We start from the raw sequence: 14,106 nt of genomic DNA, 5'->3' as shown, positions 1-14,106 counted from the left end.
GATCCAAAGATAGCCTAAGTCATCTCCCTAGCTAAATGTAGTATAAGATTTTACCTCAAGAGACGATCAAACAAATTCTAAAATATAAGCATAACATTAATGATGAATGTAAAAATTTCATGATCACATAATCATTCACCAAATGACATGTAAATCAATTATCAAAACAATTACTGACAAATTAAATCTAACAATCAAGTAGTCATAAACTAAATAATTCATTTCATGTTTTACACAACATTTATTCTTTTCCTAATTCTATAGTCAAAGTCAATCATGGAATCATATCAAATCAACCAATGAAAGCATACTACTAACTCATAGCAAAGCAAATTAAACACAATTTTCAAGAAAATTTTTGAAATTTTGGAAAAATTTTCTCCACCCCTAAACTTAAAGTGCACATTATCCTTAATGTGTAAATAATATAGCAATTAAATGCAAAAGTGAAGGAAACTCCCCGACTGTTATTGATGGCCATGGCTTGCCTTATTGAAATTATATACAAAATAATATTTTTTATTGGTACCTACAAAACAAAACAAAACAAAACAAAACATCTAACAGTACTAAAACTAAAACTAATATTGAAATCTAGAAAATAAAAGAAAAAACATGAAGAGTAAAAAATATAGGTTACATTCCAAGAAGCGTTGATTTAAAGTCAATAGTTTAACTTTCACTAGGGTTAAGTAATCACCCCACATTTGGTTCCAGTATCCATCCACTTAATGATTTTTCTTCTCACCACATCTTTAATAATAGGCTTAAAATGGTGGTGCTAGGCAAAGAGTTTCAACCTTTCATTTGTCCGAATCTTATATGTGTCACCCACTGAATTAGGAATAATAGTCACTAGCCTTAGTTCTATAGTAAAAGGTACCACAATGGATGGAACAATCTAAAGAAGTGTAGAGAATGGGGTGTCTAAAGTTTCAGGTTGAGGGTCAAAAGATGGAGGATCCTTTAGACTATTAAAGAATTCTATGATTATATATCCTCATTATCTAAGTGGTATTTTAAGAATTCCTTATTTGCATCATTATCAGGCTCTTCCTCATTATCAACCTTTGGAATGCTCTTCAAAAACTTGTCAAACTCATCATCAACCTCTCCACTAGGCTTTATAAGACATTTGGTTGTGGGTATATCTAAATTTTCCTTTAAGCATCTTTCATCAACATACTTATCCACCATATTCATTTTTGATAAATCATGCATTTGTTCTTGAAAGTGTTATAAAAATGAAATAGGTTTCTTAAAAGGCTTAAATAAGTCTTCACCAATAGCATAAATACTATTTTCTACTTAAATTTTAGATCCCTTAACTAATCCATCATCCTGACTTATTCTCTCCCTTAAATATTTGTTTCATCTAGAGACTTTAAAGGACATGGCTCCACAAAATCACCGAAAAGCTCCACATCATTCCCAATGTCAAGAACATGACACAACTCCTTATCCTGCCTCTTATCATCTCTATTACAAACTGTAGTTTCTTTTAAAGGTTTTATAGGTTGAGGATTTTTAGGTATCCTGAGGACGGGTGCTAAAGTGGTTATTAATTTGACCTACACAAATCTTTAGAATCACGATGAAAATTACTTGTTTTTCAAGAAGAGTGTCTTATATTTGAATAATAACAGACTGTTGTAATGTAATTATTTTGAGCACTCTTCCAAGGATCACGTTGCTCTTAAGGAGAAAGAAACTATGTGATGAAAATTGTTATGGTGTAGGAAAGTAATTTGGTGATGAAATGTGGGATGGATATTGTAGATCTAAAAGATGTTGAGAAGATAAGTCGTCAGGTGGAGAATACTGTGGTGGATCGAGATACTATGGTGAAGGATATTGAAGTGGGTGAAACTTGGTTGGGTAAGTTAAGGAATACATCTCATCCTCAGAATTCTGTGCACTTTAATCATCTATGTTTCTCATCTTGCCCTAGCCTCCATCTTCACCAAAAAAATTCAAACCTCGAAACCAACTTGAACTATTTCAAACCAAGACCCATTTGAAGCATTTTTTTTACCTTTTTTTATGATTTTTTACTTTTTTTTTTTTCCTTTGGTGTTGTTGCTCTCCATCCTTGGAGATGTGTTTTGTTTTGTTTTTTTACTTGTTGTTCAATGAATTTTTTTTGAACTTTTTTTTGTTTAGGTTGGGATTTTTTAGGTTTGCAATGCTTTGTTTTTTAGGTTGTTGGTAGTCCTGGTGGTAGGTTTTTGGTTCATCTTGGGCATGGGTTTAGGGAGTGAATAGGTGGTTTAGGTGATGGTAATGAGATTAAGGTTGAATGGATGATTGTTAAGGGGTGAATGGTAGTGAGATTGCTGTGGTGGTTAGTTTAAGTAGGGGTTCTCAACTTTGTGGGTACAGGGTGGCTAAGGCATTTCGATTGGTATAGGACTAATGATTTTGATTGGCTCTTTTGCTTATTAATTGTGCTATAGTGTTATCTTTAAATGTTTTTTTGGTGGTGTTAGGATGTGTTGCTTGGTGGCTTATGAAGGCAAAGTTCTTGTTATAAAAAAATTTCCTCTTTATCTGTAAAATTCTTGGGTTTCTTATAAAACCAAAGTTCTAATCAATAAAGAACTTCGATACTAATGAATGGAACTTTGTTGCAATAACGGTTGCTGATTTTGAGAGGTTAAAACTTGCTGCATTTTCAGAGTTTAGGAGTCTTTGATGAATTTATGTTAGGGGTTAGAGCATAAAACAAAAGGTGAAAAAGGAAAAGCTAGAAATGGGGTAATCGTTTGAGTGAAAGGACTTCGATAATATAGAAAGTTGGTTGCCATAGCAGTCCAACCTTCAGGATTTGCTTTCTTTTTTTTCTATTCATTTCATTTTAGTTAACCTTAGAAAAAATGACCATGGGCTTAAAAAAAAGAAACTCAGACTTTCAACATTAGATTTTGGGCTTTTAAGCTCATATAACTTAATTCAAAATTTACCCAAAATTGAATCGGACTTTGGCTGATGCAAAATGATCTAAAAATGATTAATTTAAAATAAAGCTTAAATGAGCCTAATTAGATAAATTTGATTAAAATACTTAAACTAGCTTAAATTGAAATGTTAAAATTAAGTATAAAAATTTATCAAAATCGAATTAATTTGAACAAAATTAGGTATCTACATAAACTTCCTCTTTGCACATTATTGAGAATAAAAAATAGGACAAAAACAATAGATAACAATTTTGTTTAGGGCTAGTGATTTGAAGATTTTTCAAAAGGTTTTTTTAGTTTTTTTTAGCATTTTTTGGTTTTTTTATTTTTTTATTTGACTCTTTTTTTATTTTTTGAATTTTGATTTTTTTAGGTTTTTTGAATTTTATTTTTTTTTTGGATTTTTAAAAATTTTTTAATTTTTGAATTTTTGAAAAATTCCTCTCATTAGAGGCTCTTTAACTTTTGAGATTAAATTTAATAGCTCATCGTATTAGAAGCACACAACTTTAGAAAATAAATCTAAAAATTCTCTAATTAGAGACTCACAACTTTTGAAAATAAATTAAAAAAATCGTTTAATTACAGACTCCATAATTTTTGAAATATAATATAATAATTTAGAGATTATGCTTAATGGTTTTACAAATCTTTCTTATCTTTGCCCAGATATCTTGGGGATTATGTCTAAAGGACTTACAAGTTGTTTCCATCTTTGGTTAGAAGTCTTAAGGATTATACCTGAAAGTCTTACAAATCTTATTGCTAAAACAAACTCTACTAAGAATCTTGCCCAAATGACTTAGAGACTGTGCTTGAAGATCTTATAAATATTACACTAAAATAGATTTAGCTTGGAAGATTTACAAATCTTACCTAGATGATTTAAAGATTATGCTTGAAAATCTTATAAATCTTAACAACAAAACAAATTCAGTTTGAAAGACTTACGAATCTTGCCTAAAGGACTTATAAATTGCAACACTAAAAAACATATTTGGTTCAAAAAACTTACAAATCCTACTCAAAGGATAGGGATTATGCCCATGGGTCTTACAAATCTCAAACACCTATTAATGCTTCTTTAAACAGAAGCTTCACAACTTTAAAATTTCATCTGAAAAAGCTCTTCATAAACAGAGGGTAAATAACTTTAAAAATCTCATTTGACAAAAGTTCATTCTAAATAAAGGCTAAACAACTTTAAAAATCTGACCATTTTTCGTTTGCTAAACCAACTCATTATCATGGTTAAAACCATTTTTGGAAAATGATTCTCTTTCAAGTTGGACACTCTTTTCACTCCAAAATTTCCAAATTTCTTGTCTTACGAGCTATTCCATTTTCATTTTAGTTTTCTTCTTAATTTTTCAATCATTTCAGTATTTCATTCCTTAAATCTCAATTTTATTTTTCTTTACAATCTCTTTTTCAAATTTTTTTTAACATTTTAAAATTCATAAAGACATTTTCTCTTTCATCTTTTTTCTTCAATGTTTACAAACTAACAACTGTAATGTCAACCATAATAATACAAATGCAAAAATCTAAATGTCTATTTCAATGATGCAAATACAAAAGACCTTACCAAAATGCAAGTGCAAATATTTTGTACAAATATGTAAATCTAATATTAAAATTTATGCAAATGCTTACTGTAAACACCTAATTTTATCCAAGATACTTTATCACTATAACCCGAGCTTGGTTTGCAATTGGGCTTTGACCATAATTTTTGGAGCCCATTACACTGTTCATTTTTAAATGCTCAAGGATGAAGCCCAATATGGGTCTCATAGTGAAGGCCATTGCATTGGCCCGAATCAATGCCAAAATGGCCCAATAAAAAGCTTAGAATAAAAAACTCATTTCAAAGCCCAAAACATAGCCCAAATGGCTAAGGCCCACAACCAAAATAAAGCCCAAAATAATAATAATAAAGCTTAAAAAAATGAAATGATGAAATCTAAATGAAATAAAAGCCCGAATAAGCCATAAATTTGGCTAAGAACAAAAGGCCCAGTCGACCTTGTTAAATTTGGTTAGAATGATTAAGCTCCACATGAAAAATGAAGAAAACAATCCCATTCATTTGTTTTAATCGTGTATGTATGAGGTTTTATGTAAGAAAGAAAAAATAAAAAATAATTGCATGGAGACATTAGACGTGAGGCATTATAGGGGAGAAACTATTAGAAATAGTGGGAGAAGGCATGAAAGCAATAAAAAAAATTGGGAAAAGAAAACGGTGAGAAAGTGAGGCATGAACAAAAAATAAGAAACTGAAGTAGAAGCCAAAAAAGAAGAGGGAAGAAGAGCAAGAACTAAAAAAAATTGAACAAAAAAACGTGAAGAACCAAATAAGCAAAGAAGTTAGGTGAGAAAATGAAAAAAGGAAGGCAAAAAACCAAAAAAATAGGTGTAAAACAAAGAAGAAAGGGGCTTTTGGGGTAAAAACTGAAGAAGGAGGAAGAAAAGAGAAAATTAAAATTTCAAATTGTGAATCTTTAGTTTTCAAGCTAAAATTCTTTTAGACCTGGGTGAATGGATGTCTTTTGACATTTTTTATTTAAAGTTTTTAAAGTTATTTAACCTTTGTATAAAAGAACCCATTTCTTAATTTAAAGTTGTTTTAGCCTCTATATAGAGGAGCCCATTTCTAAATTTTAAAGTTGTTTAGCCTCTGTATAGAAGAGCTTATTTTTTATTTTAAAGTTGTTTAGCCTCTGTATAGAGAAATTCATTTCTTATTTTAAAGTTGTTTAGCCTCTGTATAGAGAAGCCCATTTCTTATTTTAAATTTGGTTACTTTTATATAAAGGAGTTTAATTTGTTGAACCTTGGTTTAGAGGCCCATTTCTTATTTTAAATTTGGTTACTTTTATATAAAGGAGTTTAATTTGTTGAACCTTTGTTTAGAGGAGTTATTAGAGTTTTTAAACCTTATGCCTCTATTTAGAAGAACTCTTTAAAATTTTTCAAAAATTACATCATTTTAAAATTGCTTAAGTTGAACCAGACTCAATGGTTGTCTATGTCTTTGGGTTATTTCTGTTTCGCAGGAATGTGCAAAAATGGGTAATTGTAGATATCCCATTTCATTAGAGACGTGTATCCAAATTTTTGATTTTGATTTTGTCGAGATTGTTGAACTTTGAGTCCAATACATGTTCTTTTGATGTAGGTTTTGCCCCAACAAATATTTTATTTTTTATTTTTATTTATTCTTTCATAAAAACTAAATAAATAAAAAAAGAAAGAAAAGAAAATCGAATAGAATTTTCTAGAAATCCTATACAAGAATCGGGCAAAGAGGAATTTTTTAGATTTTTTCTTAACCTATATGAAATAGGAAATCAAATAAAAATTAATCACAAAGCATCAAAGCTAGGGTTTCCATTAAATTGATTTTACCTAAATTAAAAGGATTTAAAAAATTTTTTAAAATCCTTGACAATCAATGAAACCTTAAAATTTTTTACGAAAAAATCCCTATAAATTGTTTTAAGGTAGATAAAGAACAGTGATGGAGAAAAAATTATACAAAAACTCTTGAGAAAAAATAAGAGAAAAATCATTCAAAAAAAAAGATATGATTTTTGGTAGTAGATTTTTTTTTTTTTAAATTCTTGGTAGAATCTGAATTGTGAGGATTTATTCTAGTAAGCTGCACAGTTGAGTCGCACAGCCAAGCCAACTTCAGGTTTTATTTTATTTTATTTTATTTATTTATTTGATTAACTATTATTCTTTAAATATTTTTGCAAAAATATATTTAAATGAAAGCCTTACCAATAGATTGAAAGGCAATAAATTTTTTTAAAATATGGTTTTGCAAATTATTAGAAAATCTTATAACTTTTTTTTATTTCAAAAAAATAAAAAAAAAAGCCTTACCAACATATTAGAGGGCCGATATTTTATTTTCAAAATAAGATTTTACCAATATATTGGAAAGCCTTATAATTTCCTAAAAAAATAAGTTTTGAAAAATAATAAAATAATATTTCCTATCTTTTTGCATAAAATCCTACCACAGATTGGAGGATAATTTTCAATAGAAAATCTTACCAAAAAATTAGAGGATATTTTTTACTATAAACTCAGTTTATAAGTATTTATTTCTAAAAGCAAAATTAAGTGAATCCAACGATGAAGCCTCTTCAAAGAATGACAAATAATCTCCTTGAATACTCTTGAGATGAGAAAATTTTTTAAATTATTACCAACATATTAGAGTAATTTAAGAAAATTTTTTAATATTAAATTATTTGATAAATTTTAAATATGTTTTAAGGTTTGGATAACTTGAAATTAGGCTAGTACATCTTTTAGATGGGTGTTGTGAGGGTGCTATAACCTTTCTCACGCATAACCATACTCCCAGACCTAAATTTTGGTTTTGTGGGCTAGAATCTACTATTTAAAGATACCTAAATTAATCTTATGATTCTTTTTTAAATGGGATAGATTCCATCAAATGACTAATCGCACTTTAACAAAAAAGATTGGTGGTGACTCTTTTAGTTTATGTCTAATAGTAGGTCCACAGATCTATAAGTTATGACAGTTATGATGAATCTAAAAAGTTAAAAATCACTATTTAGAATTAACTTACCTTAGACAATACCTTTTTGCAAACATTTTCATGCCCCAAACCACTTAAAAGACTTAATGTTTGAAGGGGACATAAGTTTCAATCCCATCTTCACTTGATCATACCGTGACATATAAAAAAAGTGATGATTTTTTCTTAGATAATGATTAATGAAATAGTTAATTTGATAAGGTTTTTTCTAAGATTCCTAAAAAATCTAACAAACGTAATGCTTTTTTTAAAAGGATATGATGTTGGTAATTTGATATGTGTCAAGATTATGCTAGCACTTCAAAAATAAAAGCCACTGACTCAAATCTCATTAAATGGCCACAAACAAACAATGTTTCAATTCCCTTTCCAAAGTGACATTGTTCAACATCTTAGGGCATGTTAATCAAAAAAACAAGACCACCTATTGCCTTTAAGATAACTTGACTTATGCCATAACTTTATCTTTTGGTGGGATGACATGAAGAATCTAAAAACCTTTTTGACATGATTCCCATCATCATATGGACCTTTCTCAAATGGCATATCAACATAGAGCAACCTTTATGAATTGTGTACAAGTTGTGTAGGGCATGAAGAAAATGAAACAAAAGAAAGAAAGAAAGCAAAAAGCAAAATTGATTATGATGTTGCATGCTTGAGATATTCAAATTAAATCTAAACAATAATAAAACAAAGAAAAAAAATAACAAAAAGCCAAAATGAAAAGCCAAAAAAATTAGACAAACAAAAAGAATCCAAAATATTAAAGGCTTTTCTTTTAAGTATTTTTTTTTATAAGGAATTGCTCTTCAATTTAGATAACTGTGTTTAAGATGATAATGACCATTATTTATCATTCCCTCCTAAATATAAAAATTATCCACTTGCTACCCTCTTTGAGCCACATGAATTCTTTTCATCTAACTCATAATGAAAGATCATCTTCCACATTAAGAGCAAATATGAAAAAAGATTTATTTGAGAGTTGTAAGCAATAAAATCCTATTTCAAGGACAAAGAAATAACATCTTATGTTAAAGGGGCAAAGCAAAAAGTTTTGAACATATTCCATCAAAAAGTGAAAATGTGCAAAGAAAAAAATAAGCAAAAAAATAGAAAAAAAAGAAGCAAAAGAAAGAAATAAAGCGATGGAATAGTGATACTTAAGAAATGAAATGACAAATGTCCTAAAAACAAATCTTTCACAAGACGTGATGCTTGGTTTGATCACCTTCAAACACATATTTTGGGCCTATTTATCTTTTCTTTCAAAACCCTAACTTTGGTCTATGTTACAAGCTATGAAAAATCCATTTTGATTAAGCATAGATACTTAAACTGAAGAGCATTTCTCTTTAAAAGTCATCATAAACGATGAAGCTTTTGCCTCTTTTTCTTTGTATCTTTTTTAAACCATAAGTTCATTTTGAATAATTTTAAATTCTTAAGTGTATGATGGAACAATCAAGAAGAACGAAAAAAATGAAAGAAAAGAAAAATGAAGCTCTAGGGTAAAAACCCCAAAAAATGGGTAGTCTAGAGCATACTTGAAAACTTCGAAGCCACTTTTAATATTACCTAACAAAGGGGAAATGATAATTTAAAGTAAATAAGGCCTTTAAGAGGTCCAGGGGCGTCAATGCCTTGAAAGTGTGAGATCCATTTAATGTTGAAATTTGAGCTTTTTTTCCTTTCCAAATTTTCTTTCCAAAATCTTGAACCTATTATGGCTAGTCTCAACATTTATCAAAATAGCACAATTGGAGACTAAAAGAAGTTAAAGTGTGATTGCATTTTAAATTGGTTTCAAAATTTATGAGTTTTAGGAATTCAAAACTTTAGAAAATTTATGTTTTGTTCATGAGCCTAGACGAAAGATCATTCATTTTTCTTATCAAGTTGTGAGGCATTCCCTGATAAACCTAATACTCGATGTGATAAACCATTCAATCTGCTTGAAAAGGGTAAATTATCACCCTTTTTTTCATCCATAATAGTGAACACCAATTCTCGAGAGATTTGAAAGTCATATTTTGGAATATTTCATTATCTGTGATCATTGAATTTAGTTATATAGGCAATTTTGCTGGTAATTTTTGGGTATTTTGTTAGGCATTTTTGCAAAGAGTAAAGAAATCAATTTTGATGCAAAAGAAAAATTGTGCTTAGTGAAAATCTCATTAATGCAAGGTGAGTTTTGATTTATGAAATAAAATATTTTTCACTAAAAAACAAGTCTTTTGATAAAATAGAAATTTTGTTTAAGAAAGAAAAAGGGAAAATCAATTTTGAGGAGAATAAATGACATCATTTTTCACTGAAAGGATGAATAAATGCATGTGATTTTGAGGCATAAAACTACCAAAATCATAATTTGAACTGATATATGCACATGTATTTAAATTTTTTAAGGCAAGAAAATGTGAAAGGAAGCATGTTTCTTTATAATATGAGAAGGAATGTTTGATGGATCAAAATGCACTCAAAGAGTAGCAAAAACATAATGGTTTGGTTTCTTAAATTTGTCTTGACATATAAGGTTGAAACTAATCGTGTGCATGTTGCATGATTGGATCTGAAAATATGAATAAAAATTGAAAGTGAAAGGAGAGTCAAAAAATCTTGCTTGAGAATGGAAAAGCAAAAATTATGGAAAAAACAATAGGGAAAATAGATAAAGAAATGGGGATAATGATTGAAATGAATGAAAAAGAAAATCTTTTAAAAAAGAAGTTGAAGATGATTTGATGAGAAAACAGGCATGAGGAAATAATTTAAAATTGAAAAGAAAAGAATTTCACAAACAAAAAAAAAAGAATTTCAAAAACAGAAAAAAAGGAATTTTTAAGCATTTTCATGCCTAGCAACGAATTTTGCATTCGCAAGAGGCATTTGTATCATAAAAAAGACATTTTCATCTTTGGAAAGGATATTTGTGTTTGCACCATTGGTATGACACCTACATCATCTTCAGTTTATGTATTCGCATCATCTAGTGAGTGTTATAATGTATCGGTCCAAAGATTCATTTGCTAGATGTACTCATTTAAAATCATGAAAAACATGAGAGTCGCTACCAATCTTTTTTTAGGGTATGATTGATCATTAAAAAATTTTATCTTTTTAATAAAATAGTAAAATGGGTTTAAAGTTTATTAGAAAGAAAACTTTGGTCTACAAAAACAGAATTAAATTTGAAGTAGATTACACATGGCAAAGGATTAGAACCCATAGAGCGCCTATAAAATTAGTACTAACGAATCATGCGTTATTTATAATTTTGGATAAAATTGATTTTTATATGAAATTTAATTATAATTCCCTTCATTTTTAAGAAATAAAATCAATTAAAAATCTTTATTTAAAAATGTTGTGAAAATCTCTAAATTAAAGAAATACCTTAAAAATTCTCCAACGTAAAGGTAGAATTCAAAAATAATTCTTTCTGTTTAAGATTTATCACAACATTTTCTTTAAAATAAAAATAATATTCTTTGAAAATAATAATTTTTGGTGACTCTTCACATCTAGGTAGAGTACCAAAAATTATATTCCTTAAAATATTATTTTAAATTTATTTATTTATTTTTAAAATCTAAATTTTTTTAAAAACAATAATTAAATAATTAAATGGTTAACTAAAAGCATCAATAATTAGAATAAACACACACACAAACACACACACACACACACACATATATATATATAAGCAATAAATGCAAACATGAATGCAAATGTGTGTCCTAAATAACGATAAGGTGCAAATTCAAGATTTCTTAAATATAAAAAGACCATTAGGACTTTCTAATCTCCAAGCAAAGTTTGAGCGTGACTTTTATACTTAAAGTCCCATCTTATTTTCATTTTTTATTTAATTTTTTATTTTAAGTTATGAAAAATATATGAAAATTCCTAATAAAATAAAATTTTCTAAATACTCAATCATTTAGGCAACATTTGGGAGCAAATTACTTAACAAAAGGTTTTCACATAAGTTCTTGAATTTTGGGATGATCTCAGGGTTTTGAGTGGATTAAGATTTTGGACTTCCTTTAAGGTTTCGGGTATAACCTAAGGTTTTAGGGTTTACTTAAAGTTTAGGGTTTCGTTTTATTTAGAGTTTTGGGTTTAGGTTCTCACATAGGGTTTTAGGGTTTTCCTAAAGTTTAGGGTTTCATTTGGGGTTTCAAACCTCTCTAAAAATGTTCAACTTCTAAGCAAACTCTTGAAGTAAGCTCATTTTTTTTTAATTTTTCAAAAAAATTTCTATATTTGCACATATTTTCTTTTTCATTTTATTATTATGTATTTATCTTTTCTCCTTTTTCATAAAAAAATTTTATTATTTATTTACTTTTGTTATATTATTTCTTTATTTAATAAATTTTCAACATTTAGGAAAAATTACTATTTTTTAAAACATAATTTTTATTCCTTCAAACGTCTAGGTAGGGATTTTAAATTTTTGATTTGATTATATATTGTTATATATATTTATTATTTGATTACAATGAAAAAAGTTTGTAACGTTAAGATTCTAAATTAAAATCTTATTGTGTTGATTAATTATTAATATAATACAAAAAATTTATAATTATAATTAAATATTAAACTAATTTATAAATTAACATATTAATGAATAAATTTTGATATAAAATTAGATCAAAGCCAAATAGACTTTAAACTAGAGATTCCAAATTACTAAGAGTGCTTATGATGGAGGAAAGCTTCTTTGGTTTGGCAGTTGAATTTTTGTGTTGAATGTAATAATGTTTCAATTTGATTTTAATTTATATTTGGTCGTACAATTTTAAAGCAAAATATCTGTTTAGATCTAAATATTTTCAAGTTTCAATCACTTTCCAACAACGAACGATTCTTAATTTTTGTCAATCAATCGGACCCACTAATCGTTCGTTCGATGTGAGTTTCCTCTCTCTATTAAATAAATAAACTATTTTTGTACTATAGTAGCGAAAGATTTTATGAAAGAAAGAAAAATAATATAAATAATAAAAAAAAGTTAGTACGATACCAAAGTACCAAGTATAAAATTGATGTTCTATATTTTTTAAATTTTAAAAATTAACAAAATTTTTTTTGATACATTAGGTAAAGACGAAAAACAAATGAAGAGGAAGTACTAATTAGAATCATTGATGTGATTGAGTTCCAGAAGTTTGGCAGCAAACACGTTTAAGAAATGGAATTTTTTATTTTGCTATTAATGTCTAATACGTGCTGCAAGGCGACTCGTCAAATTGTATGACCTATTCTCAATCAAAACTCTTTAATTTTAGAAGCACTTTACACTGTCTAGAAATTAAAAAACAAAAAAACACTTTACTTTAATCTTCCCAGTTTCTCATTAGTATCTTGTTTTTTATAATAATTGTTAGAAATGATTAAGATGGTAGAGTAATCTTTATTCTAGAAGTTTTAATTTATCGCCATATGATAAGGCTGAAATTTAAAAAAAAAACAGAATTGAATAACAAACAAATTTAAAATATTTTATTTTAACTTATTTCCAAAATATATAAAAAATATATATTTTATTATTTATATATTTATATTAATTAGTAATAATAATTATTATTAACAATAATGAGTAGGACGGCATAAACTCTAACTCACTTTGTTTCTACTTTTAGAAAAGATACCTCAATGAAGATAATTAATAGTCGGCCCAACTTCGACTTATGTCGCTGATGACTACATTACCAGCACCAACTTATGTCACTGATGACTACAGCACCAACTCCAACTTACGTCGCTGATAACTACCTCAGCTTCCATGATGCAATTTCAGCATATTATTTCTCCCTCTCATCCGTCGCTTTTTCTATTTCTTCTCACAGTTTTATAAATAAATAATAAATTCAATGCAGCCGACCCCGTTTCAAGTTGGTCAAAATATCCGAAAATATAGTAATTCGATTAGAATAGTCTACAAAATTATATAATTTTTTAATCTTTAACATATAACATATTCACATGCATTTTCCTTAATTTTCCTTTTCTCATGTTGAATTTCGGATTATTTAGGATTTTTTTTTTCAAAATCAGTGATTCAATAAGCCATAATATATGTTAACAGTAACATATATTAACTATAATTTTTATTTTAATTATATAATTCAATCGTACTAATGAATTTTATAAAAGTCTACTATATAATAATTATATTAAAAGTTTAATAGCTTTCATATGGTTCATGATATGATTAAATAATATAAGAAAATAGTAAAAGAATTGTATTTATATGCTTCTTACGTGAAGGTAGTTTTGCAAGCCAATTAGATTAACAAAGTTATTCTTCTATTAACGTATAAGTCATTTCAATCAATTTGTTAAATCGAATAAATTTGATTAAATCAATTTGATAAATTCGATTTTAATAATTATGGATTAAATAAAATGATTTTGTCGATCGATTCAATTTTTTATTTCAAAATTAAAAATCAAATTGATTGAATTAATTGAAATTTTTATAAAAATTTTTAAATATATTATATATAATATAAATATATATTTTTTGATGAAAATTATATA

This window comes from Durio zibethinus, chromosome 25, assembly GCF_047325235.1.
Source record: "Durio zibethinus cultivar Kanyao isolate XHJ-2024 chromosome 25, ASM4732523v1, whole genome shotgun sequence".
NCBI lineage: Eukaryota > Viridiplantae > Streptophyta > Magnoliopsida > Malvales > Malvaceae > Durio > Durio zibethinus.
Note: the sequence above shows the minus strand (reverse complement) of the source record.